This window comes from Bactrocera oleae, chromosome 5 (genome assembly GCF_042242935.1).
Source record: "Bactrocera oleae isolate idBacOlea1 chromosome 5, idBacOlea1, whole genome shotgun sequence".
Classification (NCBI taxonomy): Eukaryota; Metazoa; Arthropoda; class Insecta; order Diptera; family Tephritidae; genus Bactrocera; species Bactrocera oleae.
Window position 1 is genome coordinate 12,205,313 of NC_091539.1, and position 14,928 is coordinate 12,220,240.

At 34.9% G+C, this 14,928-nt stretch overlaps 3 long non-coding RNA genes across 3 annotated transcripts; 2 read left to right on the forward strand and 1 right to left on the reverse strand.

Annotated features, from left to right (window-relative positions):
* Nucleotides 1-3,286: 3,286 nt before the first annotated feature.
* On the reverse strand, nucleotides 3,287-4,027 carry LOC138857484 (uncharacterized). The gene is made up of 2 exons (XR_011396596.1): nucleotides 3,893-4,027; nucleotides 3,287-3,622 (listed from the first exon to the last, which is right to left on the reverse strand). It is a non-coding gene; the product is annotated as an uncharacterized lncRNA (long non-coding RNA).
* Nucleotides 4,028-5,284: 1,257 nt separating this feature from the next.
* LOC138857451 (uncharacterized) lies at nucleotides 5,285-6,149 on the forward strand. The gene is made up of 2 exons (XR_011396534.1): nucleotides 5,285-5,441; nucleotides 5,681-6,149. It is a non-coding gene; the product is annotated as an uncharacterized lncRNA (long non-coding RNA).
* Nucleotides 6,150-12,876: 6,727 nt separating this feature from the next.
* LOC106615425 (uncharacterized) lies at nucleotides 12,877-13,721 on the forward strand. The gene is made up of 2 exons (XR_011396570.1): nucleotides 12,877-12,951; nucleotides 13,080-13,721. It is a non-coding gene; the product is annotated as an uncharacterized lncRNA (long non-coding RNA).
* Nucleotides 13,722-14,928: the final 1,207 nt, after the last annotated feature.

The window sequence follows — 14,928 nt, forward strand, 5'->3', positions numbered from 1 at the left end:
TGGACCTCGCTTGCACTTAGCAGGCGTTAGTCGACGACTTGCCTCTGCGCGATTGCGAGGTCCTTCTGACCTAGAGGAATGTAGGAAATCTACTGAACTACTGGCCTTTAACCAGAAGACAGGGCCGAAACTGATATTTAACATCAACAAATGTGTGATCGACTCAAAGCGCTTCGTCGATTCATGAGGGTATTTAAGAAGAATTTTATAAGAGTTTGATAAGCAGTCCCTTAAATTATAATCCCTATACCTTACGTTAGATTTCTAAAAAAGTCGGCCTCATTTAAGATTTTGTAGCTTTGGCGGATGTCTGACAACACCCCTAGGCTATTAGAATGCCCATTGTGAAACCACCGGGACTAAAATCCCTTCACTGTATTATGTCCTATCTGAACACATACCTATTAAATATTTACATAAATGATCAACATGAAGAGCTGAGTTGATTTAGCTGCCCTTCCGTCCGTCTGTCCCTCAGTTTTTAAACTATCGATCTGAAATTTTGCACCTGTCTTTTCCTCACAAAGGAGCTGCTCATTTGTCTAAACAGCCGATATCGGACCACTATAGCATATAGCTGTCATACTAACTGAACAATCGGAATTAATGTAAAATGTTTTTATTTGACGAGATATTTGAACTGAAAACTGGAATAAAGTGCTTGCAAGGAAACTTTATTTTGTGACGAGGTATCTTCACGAAATTAAATCGGAATTAAGATCTTGTAAGGAACCTTTGAAGGGTGTTATAGCTTCGGTGCAACCGAAGTTAACGGTTTTTCTTGTTTTTAATGAATTTTTAGCGCTAAATGTTAATAAAATCGGTCTAGACCGCGGTCTAAGCCTCTTATTACTAATATAATGATTACCCGTTCAGGACCGGTCTGGTTTCAGTGGTCGATTTTTTCCTCACTTACTTGTATGTACAAAATATATTAAATTTAGTCTCTGAGGTTGAGTTTATATCTAAGGTGAGTTAATTAGGTTGATTTTAGTACCAATATCCCGGATATGATGCGCAATACGATATAAGACTTAGTGAGTCTACGGCCTACAAGTATATCATAATAAGATAAGACACCACACAAGATTATAATTGTTCTTGAGTAGTGAGCATCGATGTTTTCGGGTACCCCATTGATGTTCTCAATGTGTGCAATCATCGCACAATAGGGCTTTTCCATAAGCTCGGTTGATTTGGCAAGCGAAGATGTAAGCTGTAATGAGATTTTTTTTTAATATGCGGAGCAATGATATGCACTTAGAAAGGCTCTGAATGCTCAAAAATACATTTTATGAATTTGTAAAATATTTAGCCTTGAGAATGGAAAATAAATTATGACTGAAAATAGTTTGAGTTTTAATGCACGCTTTTGACGCCATTCTTTACGAATAATTCTAAGACATAATTCTAGCAACGAATGCTCAATAAGCTTACTTGAAGATGCTAACATATGTTTTTACTGTTATACAAAAAAATAATTTACTGGCGAAAAGATTTTTTTTAATTGAAATTTTTTTCTAGTCTCTGACTACTCTGACCTTTTTTTTCGAATTCAGCGAGTCCTATTGCTGTAAAGTATCAGAATTCTTAAAAATTTAAACTATCGAGTCTAATAAAAACATGCCAACAAATAATTGATCAAGTTTCGTTGAGATGTGATTAGGAGTTTACTCGCTTAATGAACCGGTATTATTAACCGAAAAATTTAGAACTCAACCTAACGGTTAAACAGCAGAATAAACCCTTCGATGTTGAGGGATGGATTATCAGTAATGAGTACACGCTATCTTAGTTTTCTCTCCAATGCTTGATGGCTTTCGTAGATATGTACATATGTTCAAGGTGCATGACGGAATGGAGAGACGCAAGCCTAGTTGGACGTATACTACGGAGATAAGACACAACACGATACATATGGCTTCTACGTTCTACGGTCGGTTGTAGATATTCTACAAACTTTTAAAAATTCCATAACATCTCATTCTATATATAATATTAAACCACATTTCGACCGTATTACATAATCTTCGCTGCAACGTCAATAAATTTGGATGTGTACAATATTTTTATACTCTCGCAACCTGTTGCTACAGAGTATAATAGTTTTGTTCACCTAACGGTTGTTTGTATCACCTAAAACTAATCGAGTTAGATATAGGGTTATATATATATAAATGATCAGGATGAAGAGACGAGTTGAAATCCGGGTCTGTCCGTCCGTCCGTCCGTGCAAGCTCTAACTTGAGTAAAAATTGAGATATCTTTATGAAACTTGGTAGACATGTTTCTTGGTATCGTGAGACGGTTGGTATTGCAGATGGGCGTAATCGGACCACTGCCACGCCCACAAAACGCCATTAATCAAAAACAAATAACTTGCCATAACTAAGCTCCGCAATAAGATACAAGACTGTTATTTGGTACACAGGATCACATTAGGAAGGGGCATCTGCAGTTAAAACTCTTTTTTTTAAAAGTGGGCGTGGTCCCGCCTCTAATAGGTTTAATGTGCAAATCTCCTAAACCGCTAATGCTATAATAACAAAATTCAACAGAACCAAATGTTTTTAGCACTTCTATTGACGGTGTGAAAAAAGTTGAAATCGGGTGGCAACTCCGCCCACTCCCCATATAACGGTACTGTTAAAAACTACTAAAAGCGCGATAAATCAAGCACTAAACACGCCAGAGACATTAAATTTTATCTCTGAGATGGTATAAGATGACTTTATAGGAACCGCGTTCAAAATTAGTCAGTGGGCGTGGCACAGCCCACTTTTAGGTGAAAACCCATATCTTGAGATCTGCTCAACCGATTTCAACCAAATTCGGTGCATAACGTTCTTTTCATGTTTCTATGTCATAGTGCGAAAATCGGACTACAACCACGCTTACTTCCCATGTAACACCATTTTCAATTCCATATGATTCTTTCACTTTCCACTATGCAAATCAGGTAACAATGATTATATCGGGGTAAAACTTTGCGTGAATAATGCAATTAAAGTATGCCACCTTGCGGCCAAAAATTGTCTAAATCGAACCAAAACTGTTCAAACCCCTAAGTACTAAATATGTGGACCCCAGTGCCTATAGTTGACCTTCTACCGAAAATATTAGTCAATCCACAAAGAAATCTCAAACAAGTATACCATTTGACTTTGCGAGAGTATAAAATGTTCGGTTACATCCGAACTTAGCCCTTCCTTACTTGTTTTAATTTACTCTTCTCTCACATTTACATTAAGCTTACAACACTAGTGAGAAGTAAAAAATTGTAATATTCAAAGCATTTTTTATATATATAATATTACAAATGGCATACTATATTCGATTTGTTTTAAATTTTTGAGTGTTTTACATTGCATCTCTTTAAGTTCTTTGTAATAGATGTCAAGAGATTATCCAGTGAGGTACTCCTCAATATCTGATGATTTGTCTGATTACTGGAGGTGTTCGTTAGCAAATCCTCCTATTTCATCAAAACATTGGTCATGATAAATGTCTTCCTCATACTTTGTACCACCCTGTGAAATGTCTTGTAGTGTGTTTTCCAACTGACTTTCAAAAGTCGGGCATTTTCCACAGGCTCCTGAGATGTGGCTTGTGATAAACAAAGCTGCAACAACATTATAAAGAGAAGAATGGTATAATTCCACTAGTAAATATGTAGTAATGGATAAATCTGGTAGAACGCCAGTATCACCAATTCTGCTCGCCTTTGATAATCTATCCATTCATCTGCGTTACAGTAGTACCCAAGACTCCAGTCCTGAAGGTTTTGAATGTAGTACATTCCACTGTGTTTAAATTTTGCCTTCTCAATACATTTCGTAGACGAAATAATTCCGAAGCTCTGCCAAATATTTTCCAGAAGCAAAGTACTCACCTCCAACGACCGCATATATGAAGTACATTTTGAAAACAATCTTGAATGTATGATTTTATACGGTTACAGTTTTACACTGTTAGTGGAGAAATCACTGGAAGTTGTTTATATAGTGAAATAAGCTTAAGTCGGTTTATTACAAATTCCGTAGAACTTTTATCAATAGATCTGAGTTACACAAAATCCGAATATTTTAGTGGGGCTCATTGTTGTGTCTAAAAACATGTACTTGCATTGAATACAAGTATATTTAAGTATTCAATTTTTTATGAAATATGATCAGACATTCAGTTTACACACACACTAAGTTTTTCACACCGTTTCATTAAGTAGTATATAGTAGAAAACCAATCGATATAGATATAGGATTAGGGTGACAAGACGAGCTCAAATCCGGGTGACTGTCTGTCCGTCCGAAAAACTGTTGAAGCTGTAACTTGAGTAAAATTGAGATATCTTTACAAAACATGTTTCTTGGCATCGTGAGACGGTTGGCATTGCAGATGGGTCATCTGCAGTTTAAAATTTTTTCAAAAAGTGGACGTGTTCCCGCCCCTAATAGATTTATTGTTAAATCTCCTAAAGCGCTAAAGCTATAATAACGAAATTCGCTGAGAACAAATGTTTTTAACACCTCTATCGAAAGTGTGATAGGTGAAATCCGTTGACAACCCCGCCTCCTCATATAACGGTACTGTTAAAAGCTACTAAAAGCGCGATAAATCAAGCACTAAACACGCCAGAGACATTAAATTTTATCTCTGGGATGGTATGAGATGACTTTATGGGAACCATGTTCAAAATTGAACAGTGGGCGTGGCACCGCCCGTTTTTAGGTGAAAACCCATTTCTTGGGATCTGCTTAACCGAGTTCAACCAAATTCGGTACATAATATAACACAAATGCAAATCAAGCAACAATGATTATATCGGGGTAAGACTTTGCGTGAATAATGTGACTAAAAATTGTCTAAAGCGAACAAAACTGTTCAAGCCCCTAGGTACTGAATATGTGGACCCCCGTGCCTATAGTTGACTTTTTACCGAAAATATTGGTCAATGTGTGAGATATATAATTGAAATTCATATAATAAAATAAATAATTGAAACTCTCGATAACAGTATGTCTTTGTGCCAAAAATTGGTTTATTCCGATCAATACTTCCTTCAATATAAAATTCTGCCAACATGTTCGGTTACTAGTACATTAGTAAAGATTGTTTTATTTATAGCTTTTGATATTATTGGTCGTATAATCGAAAATTTTTCTGGTTGCGCAATAAACGCAACACAGTTAGAAAACAAAATAAATTATAAGTATTAATTCCCAATCACATCTCAACCAACACTTCGATGCTTTATTGACATGCAATTACACGTTTTTGGTCGTCGATATGACTATATAAGCAACTAAAACCACAGGTCTTCACAAGCAGTGGGAAAGCGTTCTTCCACAAGAATTCAATATAAAGCAAAAGGTTTTACACTCTACAAAATCACTTAAACAGGATGCCGTCGGTACTAAACTGGATACATGTAATAGTTGGTGGCAAGTATATATTTTTTATAAATATTTCCAAGGACATATAGGAGAAATATTACTAAGATGATGATGCGAAGATCTTCTATCTTCTCAAAGAGCTCACGGCCATATTTAAATTGTTTCAAAAATAATTTCTCTGGAAAAAATCTGAATTCGCTAGAGAATATCTTAATTTGAGTATTTTCTTATACATGGTTACCTTTCCCGGTTCATTGCAAACGCTCATTCTTAAATTTTAATTGCAGCTTGTCTCCTTTTAAGCCTAGTCTCTAATACTTCCGGAAAATCGGTGACTAATGATAACCTAGCGCAAACCTCTGTGAGAAAGGTAAGATCGGCCTTGCCGCAGTATCCGAAGCAAATTCCGCCGAATCATCTGCCGAAATATCCAAAGCCGGAGGAGGACGAAGTTGAGCCCCAACAATCTGACAAAGTCGGACATACATGTCCAGATATTTCGCCCGTAGCCCCTGCTTACTATAAATAAACAGTTTTTGGACAGTGTTTTCACCAACTTAACTTTGAAAGAGCAACAAGGTAAATATCCGACAATGAAAACTTCGCTAAATCAACAGAATTTTGTTAAAGCTCATTAGCTTAACTGTATGTGTACATATATGTAATTTAACTTGTAAATATATTTCGAGAGTTGGAAAGTTTGGACAGTTACTAAAATATAAAAAAAAAATTAATAAATGATTAAATAAAGCAATATTTATTGCGCTTTCTACATTTCCATTTCATACAGATTTGTAAGTATATTTAGTTGATTTTGAACTCAACACAACGGCCTTGATGTACACTCATAGTCCTATGCTGCCCATAATAACTCTTGGAAAACTTTAAATTTCAGCTTTTCATATACATTTTTGATCACTTTGGGTTGAGCATGTCTCCGGAAGAAACTAATTGTACTCTTTTATGACCGAAAGTCCACAAAAAGAGCGTATATGTAAACAATTAAGCAAGGGCAAAGTTTGGGTGTAACCAAACATTTTATACTTTCAGAGGGATCAAGGTCGGGGAAATACCTTCAGGTATAGGCAAAATCTTATATTATTAAGAAATGTTGCGAAAAATTCAACATTTATTATTCGACGAAAGTATTAAAGAATTGCAATCATGTTTGGGGTTGAACCAATTATATTATAGGTTGTCCTTGGCCGGATAAAATCCGGGTCCGTTCCGGTTACGTAGGATGAACTACATAATTTGTTAGAAAGCGGGTCCACTTAATTTCATTAAATTATAACACTTTTTTTCCAACCTAAACTGTATCACTGTATAGGGTACTTGTATATTGAGGGCAGAAAAAGGTCTGTGCTGATTGCATTATTTTTTGACATTGCGCAGGTATACTCGAGCGCATATTTTCAAGCATTTTTCATGAATAAATAACTCACACACTGACCGACCTATTCGATATGAGGTTTGTTAAAATAAAAAATTATAGAATCCTTATATATATATTTTTTTGCATTAAACTGTAACCGACTGACCGATACATATGCTACAAAGGCAACCGAAGTTTAAAATTCTTATAATAGGTTTATGGGAGCTAGATGTAATATTGACCCAGTTTCATCTATTTTTAGCATGTAAGAGGTAAAGTTGACCTGATTTAAAATCCTGATATTAGTTATATAGGGTAGTTAGGAAAATCATCCATTTTAGGCATAAAGATACACTATTATTAGAAAAACAACAACAACAGTCAACCCAAAGTTTAAAAATCTTTATATCTACTGCACGGAGAGAGGCAACTGATGTCTTAGATGTACACATACCGAAGTAAATTTGTACCTAAAAGAAGAAAACAAAGGAAGTTAAATATATTTTGAAGACCAAATAAAAATCATAAATGAAGCCATATGCAGATAAGTAGTTAAAAATGTTACAAAAAATATTATTCGATCACAACTCTTCCATTCAAGCTCTAAAAATAACCAAACTTTTGTATTGATTTTACATTGTCTTATAATACGAGGTGAATATAAAGAAGTACTGTGAAAACAAATAAAAAATATTATTTCGAATATCTCAAATTCCTCCTTGAATGGTCTGATTTCGCAATAAATTTGCTTAAAATCTACTAAACAAGCTGTGGATTTATTGATCTACAAATGATACACACTCAATTTCTCTTCTTCAACCCTAATTCGAGGCAAGTAGCGCGCTAAAACCCCCTAGAGTCTTGATTAATATACTATGATATGTATTTTTTTTATTTGGATTTCAAGCTCAGTTCCCAACTTGAATTATATTCACATAAAAATATCTATTTAAGCCAGCAGCTTCGGCTTCATGAATATACGGCAACCTCCGCCTATGAAGACTATGTATAAGTATATAGTATTGATGTTATTATCGACAATTTTATCAGCTTCGCAATAGACAAACAATGACACGCATTAATTCCAAATCACATCTCAAAGAACACTTCGCTGCCTTATTGGCATGCAATTACACGTTTTTGGTCGCCGATATTACTATTTAAGCAACTGAAATAACAGGTCTTCACAGGCAGTGGGAAAACGTTCTTCCACAAGAATTCAATATAAAGCAAAAGGTTTTACACTCTACAAAATCACTTAAACAGGATGCCGTCGGTATTAAACTGGATACATGTAATAGTTGGTGGCAAGTATATATATTTTATAAATATTTCCAAGGTCATATAGGAGAAATACTACTTAGATGATGATGATGAAAAGATCTGCCATCTTTTCAAAGAGCCATATTTAAATTGTTTGGAAAATAATTCTCTAGAGAAAATCTTAATTCTCTAGAGAAAATCCTAATTTGAGTATTTTCTTATATATAATTACCTTCCCCGGTTCATTGCAAACTCTCATTCTTAAATTTTAATTGCAGTTTGTCTGCTTTTAAGCCTAGTCTCTAATACTTCTGGAAAATCGATAATTGATGACAATCTAGCGCAAACCTCTGTAAGAAAGGTAAGATCAGCGCAGCAGAATATGAGGCGCTATCCGCCGACCGATAACGTAGCTATGCCGCAACAAGTAAACGACTTTTTGGGCGGCTTAGAATATGAATTCAGGAAGGAGTATAATCGTCCGGGATCACCATATCGGAATAAGAGAGCGGCAGCGCTAAATAAGCAGAGAAAAAGAGCTTAAGTAATTTAATATCTTTTGGACGAACAGAAATTGAAGTAAATGTAACTTCGGATAATATAATATATGTGTACAGGAGGAGGCCGAACTTGAATGCTCAGATAATTTGACGGAAGCAACTGCTTACTGTAAATAAAACTTATAAATTTAGGCAGTGTTTTTATGACTAAATTGTGGAAAACAAATGAAATGATTAAATAAAGCAATATGCATTGAGCAGTTTTATATCGATTTTGTCTCACCCAGGCTGAGCCTAGCAAAGGGGAATTTTTTGTCAAACAGCTTCCGTTTGTAGTAACAGAGATTTAACGAGTGTTTTAGGTCTTGTAAGTCGAAATTTCCTCTCTTTTCCTTTTGTACAGCGACTGCTTATTGCGTATTCACAGCAAACATAGGAACTTTGGCCGTCAACAGTTCGCCAAGCTGTAGGCCGTGCTGAATCAAATTTAATAGATTATTTCTCAACTATCAAATGTCTTCTGGAACAGTCTGATTCCGTACTAAACTGAATTCGAACCAAGCAAACAAACTGATAATTTCATGATCTACAAATGGTACATAAATTTTGTTTCATCAGGCCGAAATCAAGCAAGTATGAGGAAGTTCCGGAAAGTAGTTTAAGGAAGTAAGAACTGAAACCGTTTAAAATCATACATACATGTTTTTCAAAATGTACATCATATGTATTATCGTTGGAGGTGAGTATTTTGCTTCTGGAAAATATTTGGTTGAACTTCGGAACTATTTCGTCTACGAAATATATTCAAGGCGAAATGTAAACTCAATGGAACGGATACTACTGTACCGCAGATGAAAGGATAGGTGAGCGAAGGCGAATGATTTGAACGATTACTACATTTTTACTAGTGGTATTATAAAACCCTTCTCTGTATAATGTTATTGCAGCTTTGTTCATCACAAGCCACATCTCAAGTGCCTGTGGAAAATGTTTGAATTTTGAAAATCAGTTGGAACACACACTACAAGACACTTTAGGTGGAGACACAAAGTATGAGGAAGAATATTATCATGAACAAAATTTAGAAGCTAATAAGACCTTGCAAGTTCATACTGATGGAGTAATATTCGTATTAGCTGGCGACCACCTCCAGGTACTAAGTTTGGATAATCTCTTGACATCTCTGGCAAAGAACGTAATGAGACGCAAGGTAAAATAATTAAACATCGAATACAAAGATGGTAGAGATGCCATTGGTAATAAGTATAACAATTTTTTAGAATATTAAAATTTTTTACTTCACACAAGTATTGTTAGCCTAATGAGTCTTAATTAATTTCGACGTTGTAGCGAAGATTATGTACTACGCTCGAAGTGTGGCTAAATATATAGAATAAAAGGAGCTGTTGAAATTGTTAAAAGTTTATAATTAAATTATAATTTTTATTTGCCAAATCCACAGTGCTTATGGCAATACACTGTTGAGCTATGATCATTCAGAAAATGAGAACACGAATGGTATCGGGAACATCGATTGGGTACCAAAGAACATCGATGAGACACAAGAGAATATCGATGAGATGCCCGATAACATGGGGGAGGTATGTCTGAACATTGATGACGTCGATGAGATACCCGAGAACACCGTTGGGGTATCCGAAAATTTCTGTGGGTTGTGCCTCAGCATGGTGTACATTAATCGGATAACCGAGAACATCGATGCGCAATCTTTTTCAAATATATCGGACTCAATTTTAGTTCACTGTCAGGTGAATGAATATAATTTAGAAGAAATAATTGACAGTCGTTTTTCGTTGGTTGCAAATTATTAGCGGATTACGTTTTCAGATTAAGTAGTTCTTGTAGGAATGCACTTTTAAAGGATATTAAAGATTTGATACAATCGAAGTTAACGTGTTCACTTGTTTCCATGATAAATGTGATTTATTTCAACAATACTTTACGGCTCTCAGTTGCCTTTGCGAAATCAGAGACTAGTTCCCAGCAAGTAATAAATGTTTCCTTTTGAGTTGTGAAATTGATCAACATAATTGGTAAAATTCAGAGCTTTCAGAAAATCTTCTTTTTTAATTGGAAATAAAGTCTACTGACACCTTTAAAGATAATGTGCTTTGTGGGATACCTATGCAAATATACCGAAGCGTTTTAGCAGTGGTCAGTGAGAGGCTAGTAGTTGAAAATAAATGTATTTATAGATACTATGAAATAGAATATATGTAATATCGTCAATACCTTCCTTTGCTGCCGTCATATTCCAGATGTCATATGGGTGGATTACTGCGTCGAAAGTTAAGGAAGTAGAACTTATAACGATTATAACGTCCAACAAGTTGAAGTCGCGCCTAATAGTAGAAACATTTTTAACAAGAGGAAAACAAGTAACTCATTACTCGTATACGGTCAGCAGAATAATTTGGTGACTATTTGAGTTGACGCTTTATACTAGCGGAATTACAAAGGAATAAATAATAATAATATAAATAAACTAGCTTTCTTGCCTCTGACTACTGCTAGAACAGTATATTAAAATAACACAGATAAATCTAAAGTTTTTCAAAATCTAATTCTGTTTATGAGCTTCAACTTAGTCTCATTGTCTACAGAACGCCCTCACACGTTTAGTGGTGATTAATAATTCAGCTAGGTAATTGTATTGGATCCTATTGTATAAATGACACTAGTTCACAAAATTTAAAAACTAAGGGAAATCGCAATGGAAAGCAATCCAGAGTAGGCTAAAGAGAAATACCAAAATTCGTTCGCTAATATTTTATCAAGATACGGGGTATTAAGAGGTATGAATTTTGGATTCTCTCTTTGGTGTGTTCTCAAAAACATAAAAGGCTAAAGAACAAATAAGGAAGTTCTAAGTTCGGGTGTAACCGAACATTTTATACTCTCGCAACATGCAAAGATCAAAGCCGGGGAAATTACTTCAGGTGTTGGCAAAATTTTGTATTAAAAGAAGTATTGATCCCATTCAACCCATTTTTGACACAAGGACATACTGTTATCGAGAGTTTCATTTATTTATTTTATTATATGAATTTCAATTATATATCTCACATATTGATCAATATTTTCGGTAAAAGGTCAACTATAGGCACGGGGGTCCACATATTCAGTATCTAGGGGCTTGAACAATTTTGTTCGCTTTAGACAATTTTTAGTCACAAGGTGGCATACTTCAAACGCATTATTTGCGCAAAATGTTACACCTATACAATCATTGTTGCTTGATTTGCATAGTTGAAAGTGAAGGCATCAGATGGAATTTAAAATGGTGTTACATGGGAAATAGGCGTGGTTGCAATTCGATTTCGCCAATTTTCGCACTATAACATAGAAATATGAGAAGAATGTTATATATCCGATTTGGTTGAAATCGGTTAGGCAGATCCCAAGATATGGGGTTTCACCTAAAAGTGGGCGGTGCTACACCCACTGTCTTATTTGGAATGCGGTTCCTATAAAGTCATCTCATACCATCCCAGAGATAAAATTTAATGTCTCGGGCGTATTTAATGCTTGACTTATCGCGCTTTCAGTAGTTTTTAACAGTACCGTTATATGGGGAGTGGGTGGGGTTGTAACCCGATTTCACATTTTCGATAAAGGTGCCAAAAAAAATTGGTACATGTGTACCAATTCATAAAGTTATCTCAATTTACTCAAGTTACAGCTTGCACAGACGGACGGGCAGACAGTTTTAGTGATACAAACAATCTTTAGGAGAACAAAACTATTATGCTCTGTTGCAATAGGTTGCGAGAGTATAAAAATACAAAAACTCGTTCGGTAACATTTTGTCAATATAAAGCTCAGGCTCAGTATTTGTATTGATAAAATAAGAGGTCTATATTGGAAAGCAAAATAAAGAGACTTAACAAGGATTTCCAAAAGAATTTGGAAACGAGCCTAGGCATATTATTTACATCGACGAACACAAAGATGTTTTGGATATTGAAAATTATGCTTAACCCTTTACCATGTGGCAACAATTTCGAAATTCGCGAAAAGCTCAGACTAATTTTTAACATCTATGCAACAGGTAAAGCTCAAGCGGTGCACTGAAAAACGTGTCAATATTTAAACTCACTACATGGAATGACGATAATTTGACAAAAATAGCAAACTTAACCCGAATTTTCGATACTATTCCCTTACAAACTGATAAGGTATTATTGAGAATTTTCCCTAGTTTTTGAAGGCTCATTAAGTTACGTAAAATATAAAAAAAAAAGAGCTCATATTAAAAAACTATTTACACAGTGTAGACTGGATATACTGGTTTCTGATAAGACCCTACACATACTTAACGTTTGACAGTTGATTTCCATCTGTTGAACTAAACACAATATGAAGCCGAAAACACTGTGTTTATCCTTCTTCATGGTGGGTAGGTATTAAAGAATTCTCAAGAGCATTGGAAGCTGGAAGTCGACTACATACTCGATAGAAACTGCTTCCTAACCCATTTGTAAAGGCATAATTATATTGAAATATGTTACAAACTTTTCTTTGCAGGGATTCTTCTTGCCTCTGAAATGCCAAGCGTCTATGGAATGTATTCAACTTACGAGTTGGTACGCCTTGCAGCAAACGAACTCATATATTTGAGTAGTGCTGTAGCTAATGGCATTAGCAATATTTTCTTAGGACCCTCCACAATTCCCCCGACTCAGGGTATTGGAAGCGAAAGTCGAGAAAGTGAAACCTATGTGGATACAGATTATTCGCAGGAAACAGAAGTTACCAATGAAGATAATGAGATGAATTACTCGGCAGAGAAGAATGGAAACGAAAGTGGAGAAAGCAAAATTTCTGGGGAGACAGATAATTCACAGGGAACAGAAGAATCGTCAGAAAAGCATGAATTAATGGAAAGGGTACTCAATTTGGAGAAGGTTTTGAATTTTCTTAAAAACAAATTTAGAGGAGCCAAGGGAAAGCAGTCAAAAAGCAAACACAAATTGTATAAAATATAGTACAATATGTCATTGGCAATATACAAATTTCTACGAATATCACAGTTTTTTACTTCACACAAGTATTGTAAGCTTAATGAAAATGTTAGAGAAGTGTAAATAAAAATAAGCGGCGAAGATTATGTACTACGGTCGAAGTGTGGCTAAATATATAGAATAAAAGGAATTTTTAAAAGTTAAATTAGTATTTTTATTTGCCAAATCAACAGTGTTTATGACAATGCACTATTGAGCCATGCAAATGAGAACAACAACATGCAAATGAGAACAACAATGGGGTACCCTAGAACATCGATAGGATGCCCGAAAACATGGGTGTGGTATGCCTGAGCATTGATGACATCGATGAGACACACGAGAACATCGTTGGGGTATCCGAGAATATCGACGGAGTATTCGTGAATATTGATAAGACACCGGAGTACATCGTTAAGTTACATTGATGGGATACCCGAAAACATCGATGCGCAATCTTCTTCAAATATATCGGACTCAATTTTAGTTCACTGTCAGGTGAATTAATATAATTTAAAAAAAGTAATTGACAGTCTTTTTGCCGAACTACCAGTATAATGTTAAAATATACCAGAGGAACGAACAAGAAATTATTTATTAATTAAAACTTTAATAGTACAACTAAACATCTGTAATAAGCAAACGGATATGTGTATATCTAAAACTCTTATCAAAAACTACAAGTCATTTATAAATATAGAGATATTAAAACAGCGAAATATTTAGACGTATTTGAGAACATACATAGATCTCAAAAACATTGCTCTAAAAAATTCATTTACTGAAGTAATAATTGTTATTGTTAATATTTCCGGTAAACTTCTTTAGCACAATTTGTAAGACTTTTCGCCAATGAATGACTTTAAGTCTACTATAATTGTTGTTTTTCATTTTCCTTGTTATTTTTCTTCCATCTCTGTAATAACTTGTGCTTACTCCGTTCTCTAAAATAATAAGGAAAAGGGTAAAGGTGGGATTGAAGAAAAGTATCAATTTACCCACCACATTCTGTCATGAAAACCCTTCTACTCTAAGAAAGGAAGTGAACAACTTTGGACTATAGGGTTATTTAAAAATATAAATCTTTCTTTAAAGAAAAGTTCAAATTGTTTTTATTTATTTTGAAAAGAGGTTTCTTAAGAATGGAAAAAGTTTTTGTTGTTATTGTAGCAATCTGATGAACTGTGAAATAAAAGCATTTAGCCATTGGTGCCACTCCCTTTCATAATCTACAATGCCTTTTCGCACCAAGTAACATTTTAAAGGATTCGGCTGGAGCCACTACTTTTGACTGACTAAATTTGAACTCTGTGTTTTTTGTAGCAAGTAGCGGCAGTACATTATAAATGTATGTGCTTTCTCTACAACAGTCA